Source organism: Ambystoma mexicanum, chromosome 1q, assembly GCF_040938575.1.
Source record: "Ambystoma mexicanum isolate Mex_15411 chromosome 1q, UKY_AmexF1_1, whole genome shotgun sequence".
In the NCBI taxonomy this organism is placed as follows: domain Eukaryota; kingdom Metazoa; phylum Chordata; class Amphibia; order Caudata; family Ambystomatidae; genus Ambystoma; species Ambystoma mexicanum.
In genome coordinates this window covers 577,830,621-577,845,373 of record NC_090922.1, presented here as the reverse complement: position 1 = coordinate 577,845,373, position 14,753 = coordinate 577,830,621, and positions in this window count along the sequence as shown.

Sequence of the window (14,753 nt, the reverse complement as noted above, 5' to 3'; positions counted from 1 at the left end):
AGGTGCTGGTACCACCATGTTGAAGTTACTGACCTGCTTAGGAAATGCCCCATGGCAGTCCTGATTGCCGTGACCTTGTCCTCGGAGGGGAAGATAGTCTCCATCCTCATATCCCAAATCAGCCCCAAGAGTGTCAAGGACAGAGTGGGATGTAACTGATTTCTTGGGGTTGATGGAGAACCCCAATTCGTATAGCGTGTGCATAATCCTGGCTGCTGTGCGTTGGACACCCGTGGGAGATTCCACTCATACAAGCCAATTGTCGAAGTATGGATAGAGGTGGTGGCCCTTCGCTTGGAGCAAAGCTGCCACCACATTCATTAGTCTCGTAATGGTTTTTTGAGCAGAATTAAGATGAAATGGGAGAACCCTGTATTGGAAATTGAAGCCCATGATGCTGAAGCATAGGAAAGAAAGCTGGGAACTCCCAAATTGGACGTGTAGGTAAATAACCTTCAGATCCAGTGAGCACATCTAGTCTCCCCCACACAATGGCTCCGCTATCAGCGATAGGGCAACCATCTTGGACCTTTCAACACTGAACCTTTCCGTACCCTTCAAGTTCAAGACAACTCTCAGGTCAGCCTGGTTCTTTTTCTGTATGGCAAAGATGCAGGAGTACAAACCCATGCCTCGCTGTGAGGTCCTGCTAACTACGAGCGAGCAGATCTGTCAGCAGAGTTACCGTCCCAATCTGTTGAAAGGAGTTGGGGGGGGGGGGGGGGGGAAATCGGAAGCCTGAGTAAACCACTGAGGGAATCCATGGGTCTGCGAACCTTGTCCACCAGGACTGAATGTGAAGGGAAAGCCTGCCCCCTACCGGAGAATCTGGATGACACCGTCACTGTTTCTTTCCATCGGAGGTTGGCGCCTGGGAGGGGGACTGGAAGAACCCCTTATGTGACAACTTGTGCTGCTTCCATCGGTGCTGGCTGGAGGACCTATCAGGCTGCCTAGTACAGTGTTCCTGGAAAGCCCTGAAACCACCAAAGGTACAACCTCTGTCAGGGTGTGGATGACTGGCTAAAACTCTTAGCCGCAGGCTTAGTCAATATTGCCAGAGACTTTGCTGTTTGGGAGCTGTTTTTCTTCTTGTCAGGCTCCGCATCTGTAGATGAATGGAACAAGTGCCCTCCCCCGAATGGCAGGTCGAGAATGCATTCCTCCACGTCAGGGTTAAACTTTGCTGCCTTAGGGCATGCTGTCCTCCTCATGTCAGTGGCCACACATACAGCCCTGCCTGCAGTGTCTATGTGCCACTGTCAACTCCATGATGTCCTGGGCCACTATCTTCACGACTGCCAGACCAGCTTTGAATCAAGCATGACTGTGGGCCTGGAGCTCGGCTATCTCCCACCATAGTTTTTGGTTGGTGGTAGCTAGCATGGCAACAGCATTACCCTGCCACAGGTGGAGAGTAGCGTTCAAATATATCTTTTTCCCATAGGCCTCAAGAAGCTGTGGGATATGTTGACCCATTCCAATGTGCCCCACTGCATCACTGTACTGCAATGGTGAAGGAAACAGCTCAAAATGAATGCGCCAACTCCTGTGCGTGCCAAAATCTTGAAACTGCGTTTTGTAATAACCAGAAAATGGCTGCACCTGCCAACCCCATTTCAGGTAGGGTAAAACAGAGTTCTCACTGCAGGAGCATGCCAGTGGGCTCTGCCACAGTCAACATGGAGCGAAGTGAAAGAAGCAGCAGTACTTTGTACAAACCCAAAATGCCTCTTTAAAATGTCAGCTTTTCAACCATAAAAAGTGGTGTTTTGGCACTAGATCCATTCATTTTGACTGAACCATTGAGATAAAGGGCCCTGCAATGCCCAGAATCATCCAGTGTGTCCCAGAGGAACCGGGCCTCATTGAGTGACAGCTCCTGGCAACAGTATCTTTGTAAAAGCAAACCAGGGAATGTGTTATTTTTCCACGGGAAATGCAGCTGAAACTTTGCAAAATGTATCAGAAGCAGCTGTGCAGAGAGAAACTCTAAACAAAGGCATGATACATGTATCCAGGCTGCAAACAACTCCAGCACCCAAGGGAAGAACTAATACACATTTTAGTCTGCATTTCCTGCAGATGAAAATCGGATTTAAAGAAATCAGTTTAATGTGCTTTTTCATAATGAAAGGCAAAATTGCCTGTTTTTAATGTATGTTCTTGTGTAAAGGCTGAATTCTTTAAGAAAGTCACAGGATTGCTAATGTTAAAAATCCACCTATAAACTGTGCTAATTTTATGTTTAATTGAAAGATTTAGAAGGTGAACTTAAAGATAGACCCAGTCTGAGTTAATCAACTAATTGAAAAAACAACCCTGCTTTGACAGTTCTTAGCCTGAGAAAGATTGACACCTCCACTGCTGGCAGGAAAGGCTAATTGCTGCTGGGAGGCCTCGCATACTCATGACAAAGGAACTTCATTAGACATTCATCTTTGCCACAGGCGAAGACAATAGCAGGCTTGGACACTCACCCTTCCAGGGGCAGGGCAGAAAGCTCCACTCTCCAGGGAGAGGCCCCTCATTTAACTTCAAAGGATTTGCCATTTGCTCTCACTTGGGAAGAAATAAAAAAAACCTGACATGTGACCTGGGTTTAAAATGCTTATTCATGCTGCCGAGTTAAATGTCTTGAAGTTCAGTGGCAAAATAAAAAAAAAGTGAAAAGTACATACATCTAAATCTGAATTTCTGCTATTCATTTGAAAACTTGGTAGAATTTCTCACTGCATAAGGAACAGAAGTTATAAAGAATGACCAATTGCGCAGAAACTATTAATGTTGCAAATATAATTGTGTACCCATATTCTAGGGGTAATTGCACATATATGTACAGAATTGCAAAATGTAAGGCCAAACCTTGCATGGTCAAAATTCAACAGGAGGACTCAACCAGGTCCCACCGACTTGGGAGTTGGATTGGAATGTGACCCATGAAATATGTAATTTATGTATCCGATTTTCTTAGAGGGCATAACTACATAAATATGTATTTGTGGTAAAGTTATATTTTGGTCCCAATAGCTTTGGGAGGTTTGCAGATCATACAATAAAACATCACAGCCCTTTTTGTCATCCAACCAGCAAAGAGCAAGGCAGGAACTGTGCTCTTGCCCAATCATAGCCTTGTGGGTTTGGGTAGTAAGTCTGCCCCTACCATAAATCTTAGTGATGTCAATTGGCATGATAAATAAGAGAACCTCACAACACACAAAGAAACTGATTCCTGACTTCATCCCGATTTCCGCATGGTGCCCTCTCTGAATTCTCCATCTCGTTCCAGATTCCAGTTTCTTTGAAAAGCCAAGGCCTCTGCATTGCTGAACTCCTTTTTCAGCTAGGCCCAAACTCTGAAACCATCCCAAAACCTAAAGGAAGCAATTTGATCCAGTTTGGCTTGCTACCACTAAATGCTTGCCTGCTCCAAACTCGCCATCCCACTGATCTCCGGTCTCCAGTAACCAGCGCAGTGCAGTCTGAGGTGCCAGTCCAGGTGACCAGAACCGTCCAGCTGACTCAATTCTGCCAGATGTGCCCTGCTGTTCTTTAGACCCGACCCGTGGGATGACCAGAGCCCTTGACGGTCCAAAATCTTAAATTAAAGTGGACTGTAAGTATTAATAGGAATCATAGTAAACCATAGCATATTTTGCCTTGCCCTGTCCTATCCCCATCTCTGAAGCATCCTATCTTTAACTTAAGAACCTGTAATACGGTCAGAACCATTCTTGCAACCCTCTCTGTGATTCGTAATATTAGCGCCGATTTTTACATTCATTTGGTTTTACTAGACCATAAGCCATTAGTGATTTTGGTTAAACCCTTGAGTGCCAAGGACGATGTATCTCGTCCTTGGAATTCCCTCCAGGGTGCCAAGGACGAGATAGCTCGTCCTTTTTGGCACTCTTTTGAGCGATCCCTGCAAAGCAGGGATCACTCAACACTAATCCAACCCCCGGTATATATGAGGGGGGAGGTCCCCCCTCACTGCCAGAGGGCTGGATTGCCTCCAGTTTCACATCGGTGCGTGTAATGCACGCTGGCGTGAAACTGAAAGTAAATTCACTGTGGCAGCCATTTCGGGCTGCCACGGTGAAGAGAGAAGGCGAGTGCCCGTCTCCCTCTGCTTCCGGCTGTATTTCAAGCCAGAGATCGAGGCAGGTGTTGTTGGAAAGGGGAGATTCTCCGCTTTCCAAAAACACCATTGGTGTAAGCATTGCTGCTCCCGGATCGGGCGCAGAGCACTCAATCCGTGGGCAGCAATGCCACTAGACACCAGGGATGTCTTTTGAAAGTGGGGGAGGGGGCTGCTTACTAGGTAAGCGCCCTCCCAGGCCCCAAAGCATGGGGCCACATGTATGGAGATCCCTGGGGGCAGATGGGTGACCATCTGCCCACAGGGGTGGGCACATAAGAAAAAAAAGTAGACCACAATGGGAAGGGGGGTTGGGGACCACTACCCACCATGGATTATTTTTATGACATGAAAGGGTGGTGGCCCTCTTCCCTCCCACCCCAAGTGGAAAGGAGGGACCCCGTGTCACCCTTGCGGGGGGGGGGCAGATTTCTCACCCCAGGGAGTAGTACATGAGGTTGCCCCCATCCAATGGGGTGGGGGTAGAGGGCCACCAAGAAAGTGTGGGCAGGCCCCTCAAAAGATAGGGCCTGCAGGGTATGACCCCCCCTGGGGCAGATGGGAGCCCATCTACTCCAAGGGAAGGGGGGAAAGAAAATAAAAAATATCATGGCTGGTGTTGTGGGGAATCCCCCCCCCCCACTGGACCACCAGGGAATTTGTTTATGGAAAGTGGTTGTCCCCCCCCCCACCCAAAATGGACTAGGGGGTCATGTCATGCAGCCCTCTCTGGGGCCGGTTCTATCTGCTCTTAGGAAGGGGCATGTAACCCCAGGGAGGGCTGCATGAGAACCCCCCCTCTTATCTGCCCCCCCTTATATGAGACACGTGGGGCACCCCAAACAGACAGGGAATTTTCTAATGGGAAGGGGTGGATACCCCCCACCCACAATGGAGTGGGGGCCATGTCAAACAGCCCTTCCTGGGGCCAGATATCTGCTCCTAGGAAGGGACAACTGAGCCCAGGGAGGAGTGCAGGACAGCCCCCCCTTTACATACCCCCAGGGAGGGCTAAATGAGATGCGCCGTTCCTCCACTTGAGTGGGGGGAGAGGTGCACCTCCCATTACATTTAATTTCCGGCAGTTTAGGGTGCCCCTCAGCCCCCCCTAAAGTGCAGCCTGCCATTTTCAATGTGTTTCTTTGTTTACCAAACTTCCCTTGGCGCAGATGGGCACATTGGTGTGCCAATCTGCCCCCAGGGTGCCCAAACCCTACTACCCCATCCATTGGGGGGCCGGTCCGACATTTTGGGGTGGCCTTCTCCCCCCACCCCAAATGGAGTGTGGGGGGCACCTCATGCAGCCCTCCCTGGGAGCAGATATCTGCCCGTAGGAAGGGGCAAATGGGTTTTCACTGGGTGGTGGGGGGGAGGTTCAGAAGAAGACCACCAGTGATGGCTTGCAAGGGGGGGGCATGCTTGAAAAGTATTGATTTGTTTTTGCTAGTGTGACTGTAGGTAACATGTTTTTTGTTTTGTTTACAGCTTTTTCTACGCGAGCAGCTGCAATGTTATGAGCACTATTTTTTATTATTCTATGGTTAGGGCCCACTGTCAGTGGGGTGGAAAATTGGGGCTGGATTGTGGGTGGGAATGGGCCGTCTGGGCAGATATTTTGGTGGGCTTGGACAAAATTGCTGGGGCAGGCCACAAATTGCCACACATGCCAGCAGAACATTGGTGTTTCCCTGGGAGCGGATGCCTCCCATGTGGGTCATCCGTCTGCAAGCCCAGGCTCCACCTCTGGCTGTGCTACGTTACAGATATCACCTCCGGGGCAGAATGGGGATCCTGCCGGGGCTCCCGCTGTGCTCAGGGGACAGTACACCCACATGGTACATGGATGTCCAAGGCCATGGACATCACCTTCAACTGTCCTGGAGTTGCGGCTGGGCTGTATTATAGCTTTTCCCTTCGGAGAGGTATTGTAACAATTGCCGGGACTCCCTGGTGGGGAGAAGCTGTAACACTGGGCAGCAAGAGCTCCAGCAAACTCGGCGATAATATCCCTGGCCTTGGGAACCCTTCTCCCATGTGGGTCTTTGGCGGGGCTTGTGGGTAATACATTCTGGGCCGCTTCGCGCAAGTCAAACCTCTATTCCCACTGGTGTCCTCTTTTGGCAAATGCATGGGGTTCCATGTTTTCCTTGCTGGCTTCAACACCCTAGGCCCAAATCTACAGGTTGCCCACAAACAAAATGTGCTGTGCCGAAAGGCTTGGGGTTGGTTACCAGTGACTTACCCTTTTCTTTTTGCGCCCCGGTAGGTGCATTCACAAATGTGAGGTACCGTTTTCATCAGGACACCTGTGGGAACGCGGGAAGGCATGACATCTGTTATTGGCGACGTGTTTCGGTGAGTGGACATAGGGAAAGGTCTCTGAAATTGGCTGGAAATAAAATACATTTCTCAGACATTTTGCTCTGGCCACCCACCAAAACACATTACCAACACATGGCCTACCTTCCCGCGTCCCCACACATGTCCTGATGAAAACGGTACTACACATGTGTGGGTGCACCTACGTGGGGTGCAAAATGAAAAGGGTAACCCACTGGTAATCCCAAGCCTTTCGGCACAGCACATTTTGTTCGTGTGGGCAACCTACAGATTTGGGCCTAGGGTGTCCAAGCCACCAAGAAAAACAGGGAACCCCATGCATTTCTGAAAAGAGGACACCCGTGGGAATCTACAAAGGTCCGACTTGCACAATTCGGCCCAGAATCTACTACCCAGAACCCCCAGGAAAGTCCAAATTTGGGGGGTAAAAAAAATACATTTTTCAGACATTTCAGTCTGCTCACCCACCGAAACACGCCGCCAACACCACATGGCCTACAGTCCTGCATTCCCACAGGTGTCCCAATGAAAACTGTACCTCACATGTGTGGGTGCACCTACCTGGGCGCCAAGGGGAAAGCCTAACACCCCTAACCCCAAGGAAAACAGGGAACCCCATGCATTTCTGAAAAGAGGACACCCGTGGGATTTTACAGAGGTCTGACTTGCGCAAAGCAGACCAGAATTTATTACCCAGAACCCCTGACAAAGTGAACATTGTGTTTTTCCCCCCAACAAATATCACACTTTGTCAGGGGTTCGGAGTAATAAATTCTGGGCCGCTTCGCGCAAGTCAGACCTCTGCATTCCCACGAGTGTCCTCTTTTCAGAAATGCATAGTGTCCGAGTTTTCCTTGGTGGCTTGGATACCCTAGGCCCAAATCTGTATGGTGTGCACATGAGTCAAAATCCTGCTGGGCGAAAAGAGTTGGGGTTACCCGCGTTTTAGGCTTCACCCTGGTAGGTGCACCCACACATGTGAGGTACCATTTTCATCGGGACGCAGGACGGTAGGCCATGTGTTGTTGGCGGCATGTTTCGGTGGGTGAGCCGAGTGAAATGTGCGGAAATTGGGGGTTTTCTGCCACATTTTGGACTTTTCCAGGATTTCTGGGGAATACATTCTGGGCCGATTTGCGGATTCACACAGATGTCCTCTTTTCGGAAAAGCATGGGGTCCCCTGTTTGCCTTGGACACCCTAGGCCCATATCTGTATGGTGTGCCCGTCTGGAAAAATCGTGAAATTCAGCTGTCGGAAAAGACTTGGGGTTAGGAGTGTTTTAGGATTTCCCCTTGGCGCCCAGGTAGGTGCACCCACACGTGAGGCACCATTTTCATCGGGACACGTGTGGGAACGCAGGAAGGTATGACATTTGTTGCGTTTGTGTGGTTTTCATAACATTTCGACCCATTTGCTGGTGCCCTTTGTCACACAACCCTTTCATTTCCCAAATGTGCCCTACATTTAGTCGCTGCTTTAGGCACCATACACTTTAGTAACCTGCACAAGTAACCTACCCTTGAAAAGGTCTGCCTGTGCTCTTACAAAAAATGTATGCCTGCCGTTACTCACCACATTGGGTTTTCTGATTTACACGACAAGTACGTCTGTTCAGGCCGTAAGCATAAAACTCCTGTGTACCAGGGCTCAGTGTTTGGCTTGTGGTATTGCTTGTTTTGTGAAACACTACAAAAAATGTGTGATTTCCTAACTGTAAGAGTCGGGGGAATGTAGCGGAGCATTATTTTTGCCGTACCAAGCCAACCATGTCAACCCCATGTCCATGGGTTTTTTTTTTCCCCCCGGTCATTTTCCCCTACCTAGTTGTTGCCCGACCTGCGTAAATCACCCCTTCCTAAACTTGGAATTTTGTCTATTTTTCAGAAATGATGCCTTTCCGTCCTCCAATTCTGCTTTCCTACCCTTTTCTTCCATTCCAGCCACGCATGTCCAATTGGCAAAAAATGGCCAAAATCGCCCAACTCACAAAACGGTTTGATAACCACATCAAAATTATTATTTTTCATTTCCACTCAACCTGTTCTAGAAAGCCAGGAAATTGGGGAATTCAGCAGAGCAAACCATTTGTTCCTAGCTCTTACAAGGAAAAAACCAGGCTTCTTTGTGCTTTATTTTGTTGGCATTTTTTGAAAAAATGCCAAATGTACACCTTTTTGGTTATTTTCCCTCACCCCCCCCCTACAGCTACCTAGGATTCCTGGGTGTTGTTACGACCACCTACATGTGGGGGGAAAAAAAGGGGCCAAATTTGGCCGAGATATCTCATGTAACAAAAAGGTTACAAGGCATTGAATGGCAACATACCGAAATCACCAAAAAAAGGCCTTAGCACTGGGGGGGGGGGGGGGGAACTCATGGCACTTGGGTTAAATAAAGTAATTCCCATAGAGAAAATGGGGTATCCGCCACGTGAAGGGTTACAAGTGGCCATGTAACTGGAGATTCACGGGTGGCATTTCCTTTTTCTTAGCGATTAAATCTAGTTAAAATCAGTCTGTCATTTTAAAACCGATTTCCATTTTTCTCTGTTCTATTTTTCTAAAAACGCATCATTCAACATTGCATGCCTTCCTCAATTTAATAGCTAGAGACTTAACTTAAACAGAAGACCTGTAGCTACATCCCAAAACAAAAGCTTCATCCAAAAACAGTATAGTTCACCAGTTTTTCTTAAAATCCGTTTAGTGAATTTTAGGCGGAAATTTGCATTTCTTAAAAGTTTTACACATATGATTTTCAATTTCAATTATTTCCAAACTTCCATTAAGGTTCAAAGTGTTTATTGTTGCTCATACTGAAGCTTATGGTTGTTGGCATCTTTCCCATGTTGCCCCCATATGAATTTATATTGATTTAAGGACTTTTGCACACTTGTCATCGTTTTGCTCAGCCATTTTCGAATGTCATTTTAAAAGTGTAAGATTTTCAAACCGTTTGTCTCTTTTTTGGGGAGGGAGGGTTATCTTTAAATTCTGTTGATTTGTTCTTTATTCCTGAATAGCTGCAGCTCCTTTACATCTGTGTAGAATTGCTTATTTGTGAGTTGAGAAATTTTAAGGGGCAAATCCTAACATAAGTGCTATCATTCTAAACAAGCCAAAACTGTTCTTTTCTCTGCCTTTTACATTCTGTGTTGCTATAAGTGAATTCAACTGCCTTACCTACTTTCTTATTTGTATTGTGCCCACATTAGTGATTGCTGCCCCATATATTAAAATATATATGTTTGATTTGATTTTTAAATATTACCTTTACCAACCAGCCTGATTCCTGGTCCAGTGTGACCTGGGGGTATTTTGAGAAGGGGTGTGATATGAGTGGTATATCACTCATAATATTGAACATATAGACACAATAAAATAAGTATTTCATGTGTGCACTGCATGCTAGGCTGAGACCCGGGTATATTGCCCGATTAAAATCCTTAACACTCCTTACCAGGTAGTAAGGTCAAAGTAGGTGCAGACGGAGGTTTGTGGCTTTGCATACATCAAGGCCGTTTCTATGACCGAACAGTGAGGTTGCGGGTGCACCGACTGGACGAGGGAGTCCTCTTTGCCTGCCTTTATTTGGCATCTAGGCGCTGGTTTGTAGGCTGTGTATAGTGGGGCTTTACCCAGCCCGTTTTTTGCCAGAGACTCAACATCCTTTTGCAACGGGTTACCAGATTTGGTGGTTGACCGGATGGTAAGCACCTCTGCCAAGATGTAGTAGGGTATGCGGTGCACCAGGTGACCAGCGGTGACAAATCCCACCTTGGCGCACGCAGTCTGATGCCCCCGCACTGGAATGGTGTGGTGAGACACAGGATACGCTGCCATTTTGTCTGACTGGGTGGCCATTTTGTCTGGCACTTCGCCACATGCTTGCTGCGCGACAACCATCATACTGGGACCAGTTTCTATCTGCTTGCCTAACTGCGAAGGCTTGGACCGTCCCTGCACCTCGGGCGAGGACCTGGGAGGCGGATTGTACTTGACCATGTTGGCGGTAGTGCACGTGGTACTGCGTTCATGCACCCCCCCCCCCCCTCAGGCTTGTGCCCTGTATCGGAGCTAAGCCCCTCTGGGAGATCCCCGGTATAAGAGCTTTGCGCCCCCCCCCCCCCCCCCGCAGCAGGATCAGGAATGTCCTTGAACTTCTCAGCCCTGTGGCCGGTAGCTCATAGCGCCTCAGTCCCCTTGCTGGTAGTAGGTCCTGGAAGTCACCACCTGCTTGGGCGCTTCCCAGGGAAGGAATGCCAATGCAGGGTGCAGTGGAGAGCATGGCACCAACTTTTGGCCTGGTCTTCCTCCTGAAGTACTCTTTGTGCACCGGTGGTGATATTGAGAACAGCTCCCTCCACCTGGCCATGCAGTTCTTCTGCGAGTGTAGGGTGAGAGCGTTGCACGCCAAGCAGACGCCCCCAGCCGTGGTCCTCGCAAAGGTACAGCGTGCATGGGTCCGACGTGGGGAAGGAATCCTCGCAGGCTGGACACCTGCTGAAGCAGGCTGCAGTCGACATGTGCCGGGAAGGAGGACAGAGTACTTATGACTGAAGAAATTAAATTTTTTAAAAAAAAAAGGAATAAAATATCCCTGGGGGCGGGGGGGCAAAAAACAAGGACCTCAACCACAGCCTAGGTGAAAGAGGTCAGCTCCTGTCGATGTGGAAAAGAGGACTGGGGAGTGGCACCAGTGGTGGGTGGAGTCAAGGGAGCACATGCTCCAAGGGTCGCGTGCATCTAAATCTGGTGAAAAAGGTTTAGTTTCCCGTCCCTAGCCAGGGACACCCATACAGTATGGAGGAAAGGGGACAGGACGTAGGAGTATGTAGGTCATGTTCAACGGCAAATTTATATATACATCTATTTACATTAATACAAGCAAGATTTATTTTTCTATGATTTGCACTTCCACGCATCTAAGTACCACGTACTGCCAAGCAAAAAAATACAATTATGGTTCCTGGAAACAATCCCGATAGCCAGACCGAATCAATTTCAAAACATAATTCAGTTCCTCTTTGAAATCCCAAATTGCTTCCCCCAGCATGAATCAAAACTACATCTGGGATTTTGCCACTGTAATGATACAGAGATTCCTCCATAATGTCGTTCCATTTTCCACCACCATAGCTGTGTTTCACATTTAAATTTGCAAATAGCGAAACAGTTGGCAGTCTGCTAACAATGCTGCAGTCCCAAAAAAAATAAAAAAAAATAAAAAGGAGTCACCAATTATCGTTCTTTTACCCTAGATTTAAAGAAAAAATAAAGCTCTTTCAAACACCACACGTGGACACATACATAGACAAGTGCATGCATAATTACAAAGTAAAGCAAACGAAACATTAAGTACTAAAAAAATAAGTATATACACATACGCATCCATAATGAAAACTGCATGCTAAAAATACACACAGCCGTGTAAAAACTACAATAATTTGCATCACATACAAAGCACCAAACGTACACACACAACTAACATAAAATACACAATTTCAGACAAACATTGCGCGCATGTATGTATACTGTAATAACACTACACCTATTCTTGTACTTGCATGACTGGAATGATACTGCAACCCTACAAATACACACGCATGTATAATGCGTAACATCCTTACAATGCACATGTATAATATTGGATTACAAAACTAATTTAATATACATTACAATACTAAACAGCAGACATAAAACAAACACTACTTTGACATGTATACTAACCCGATTGTCATTTTGAAAAAACTGCAACGTTGCCCAAATAAAACACAAACTTTTCATTCACAAATGGCACAGAAATAATTACCAACTGTACATGCGCAATGTAAACTAACCAATCACCATACAGAAACACCCTGAAGCACTTGTTTTTTTTATAACAAACGCACAAGCTGTCTATGCTTTACACCATGCCCAAACAGAACTTTTTCAACCATGCCTATTCACAAGATTAAACCCTTAAATTGAAGATAGTGACCAGTGCAGATGCACAGAAAGTACCCTTTACAAACGTACATACATTTTTCCAGAAAAATGATCAATAGTTTCATGAATGTTAAACTTGTAATTTTCAGCATTCGTACTTGAATACATCCTGTATTACAATTTTATTGCGGCAAACTTCAAAAAGTTAACCACAACAACTAAGCCTTCAATGAGCCAGTCTTTTTTTTTTTTATAAAATCACCATTTACCAGTAAATGGAAACATTGTTCAAACGTGAACATTGTAAAAAAAAAAAACCTTGTATTAGTTACTTATTTAATGCTGCTATACAAACAACTTTAAACAGTAGCATGGCATTTATTTTTCTAAAAATTCATATGCTGCATAGCTTCAATAAGTGTGCACGCTAACTTCACTTTGTAATGCTAGATCTGATATATATGACATTAATAACGCGCCTGCCTATAAACAAGTGTTTCAAGGCGTGACGAGAGAAAGAGGGAGGACAAAGAAAGCGATCTTACTAGGCCTAGTGACATTGAGATTGCGCAAGTGTAGGGGGGCAGGGAGGGGAAAGTGCCAGGGGAAGGGGAGAAAGGGCAAGTGCCGGACAAGGGATCAAACAAGTAGCGCGACAAGCAGTTGACAAGTGCAATGGTTAAAAGTGCAGACAACAGGTGTCTAATAAGTGCAGGTAAGGGGACTGTAGGGTTGTAGATACAGACCCAAGTGCAGAGGTTGCCAGCAGGCAGTGCAGGTGTACAAATGGGCAGGCAGGTACCTGGGTTCTAATTGAGGGTAGGCAGGTGACCAGTGCAGTATCAGACAGGAGAAAGAAGCCTGAAGCAAAGAGGAAGGTCTTGAGGTGCTTCCAGGACCAGAGATGGTTCTGCTCAAATTTCAGAGAGGCAGGGAGGCTGTCCCAGAGGTAGGTGCCAGCCGAAGAAAGATCTTCCCCCAACTCTTTGCTTGGAGAAGCAACTGATCCTCAAGGAGTTGGAGGAGTGGGTAGCTCGAGTAGGAAGACATTTCCGAAGAGAGAGTTGGAGGTATTCCAGTTCCAGGCCCCAGAAAGCCTTGTTGGACAATGCAGAGGGTCTTGAACTTGATCCTTGCAGCCAATGGAGATATTTCAGGTCTGGAGAGATCCGATGCCTGGGCTTGAGGCCAAGGACAAGTCTTGCAGTCCCTGTTCTGGATGAGTTCTAGAGAGCGGAGAGTAGAGGAAGGCAGATTTATAAAGGCTGTTGCAGTAGTCCAGTCTAGAGAGTACCAGAGCTCTGGAGACATTGAGCTTCTGGGGGAAGGTGAGGAAAGGAAAAATACCTCGGAGGAAGTGCAGTTAGTTATTTGACTTCTTGGAGACGTCGGAGCTGTGAGGAGAGAAGGAGAGTGTGGAGTCTAGGATGACCCCTGAGGTTCTTAGCCTCAGAGGTGGGAGCAGGAAGAGGGCCAAGGGAGGCCGGCCAAAGAGTGACAGGAAAGGAAGGTGCAGGTGTGCTGATGAGGATCTCAGTTTTGTCTGCAGACAGACAATCCGGGATGAGAGCGGTAGAAGAGGCAGCAAAGGTGAGCCTGAAAGCGAGCTGAGTGTCATCCTGAGTGTAGGCCCTGGCGTACAATCCATAGTACTATATACAATATGTTAATACTAATGTATGCAGTAGCATCAAATGTTCTTATAATTATAACATGTGTATACAGTAAATAGTACGCCATTTCGTATTTAACACATGTCCTTACAATAAGGTACAAGTGCACGTACGGTAAACAGTACCATATCTTATATTTAACAAGTGTCTTTAAAATTAGAATGTACAAGTGTATATGATAAACAGTAAAAAAAATAGCATATTACACAATATACAGCTTGCAAGGTCTACGCTTCACATTCTGAGTGCATTGTAGTAGTGCTCATTTACATAGCGCCTTTATCCCATTAGTATGGCCTCAACAAAGCACTTGTGTGGGGAGCAGGAGAGAGAGAGAGAGAGAAAGCCCTCAGGGGACCGTAGCCCAAAATATGGGGAAAACTGTCAAAGGATTAGAAGGTGTGTGCATTTGGCCAAAATAGGGATTTGGGTGGGATGTCCGAGCCCCAATAAGCTGCCCATGATAGTCAGGCATGTGGCTGGGCGCTGAGAGGTAGTCAGGAAAGTGCTTGAATATGAAAGACTCGTTATGTGTACAGCTAGACTGAATTTTGTGGCATAGAACGTAGCTGCACTCTGATGGCAGCGATGTTGTGCTTTAATCTAGTGTACGACGGAGGTGAATGCAGATGGGCAGCTGTGGCGAAAGTCAACCTAAGTGGTGTGT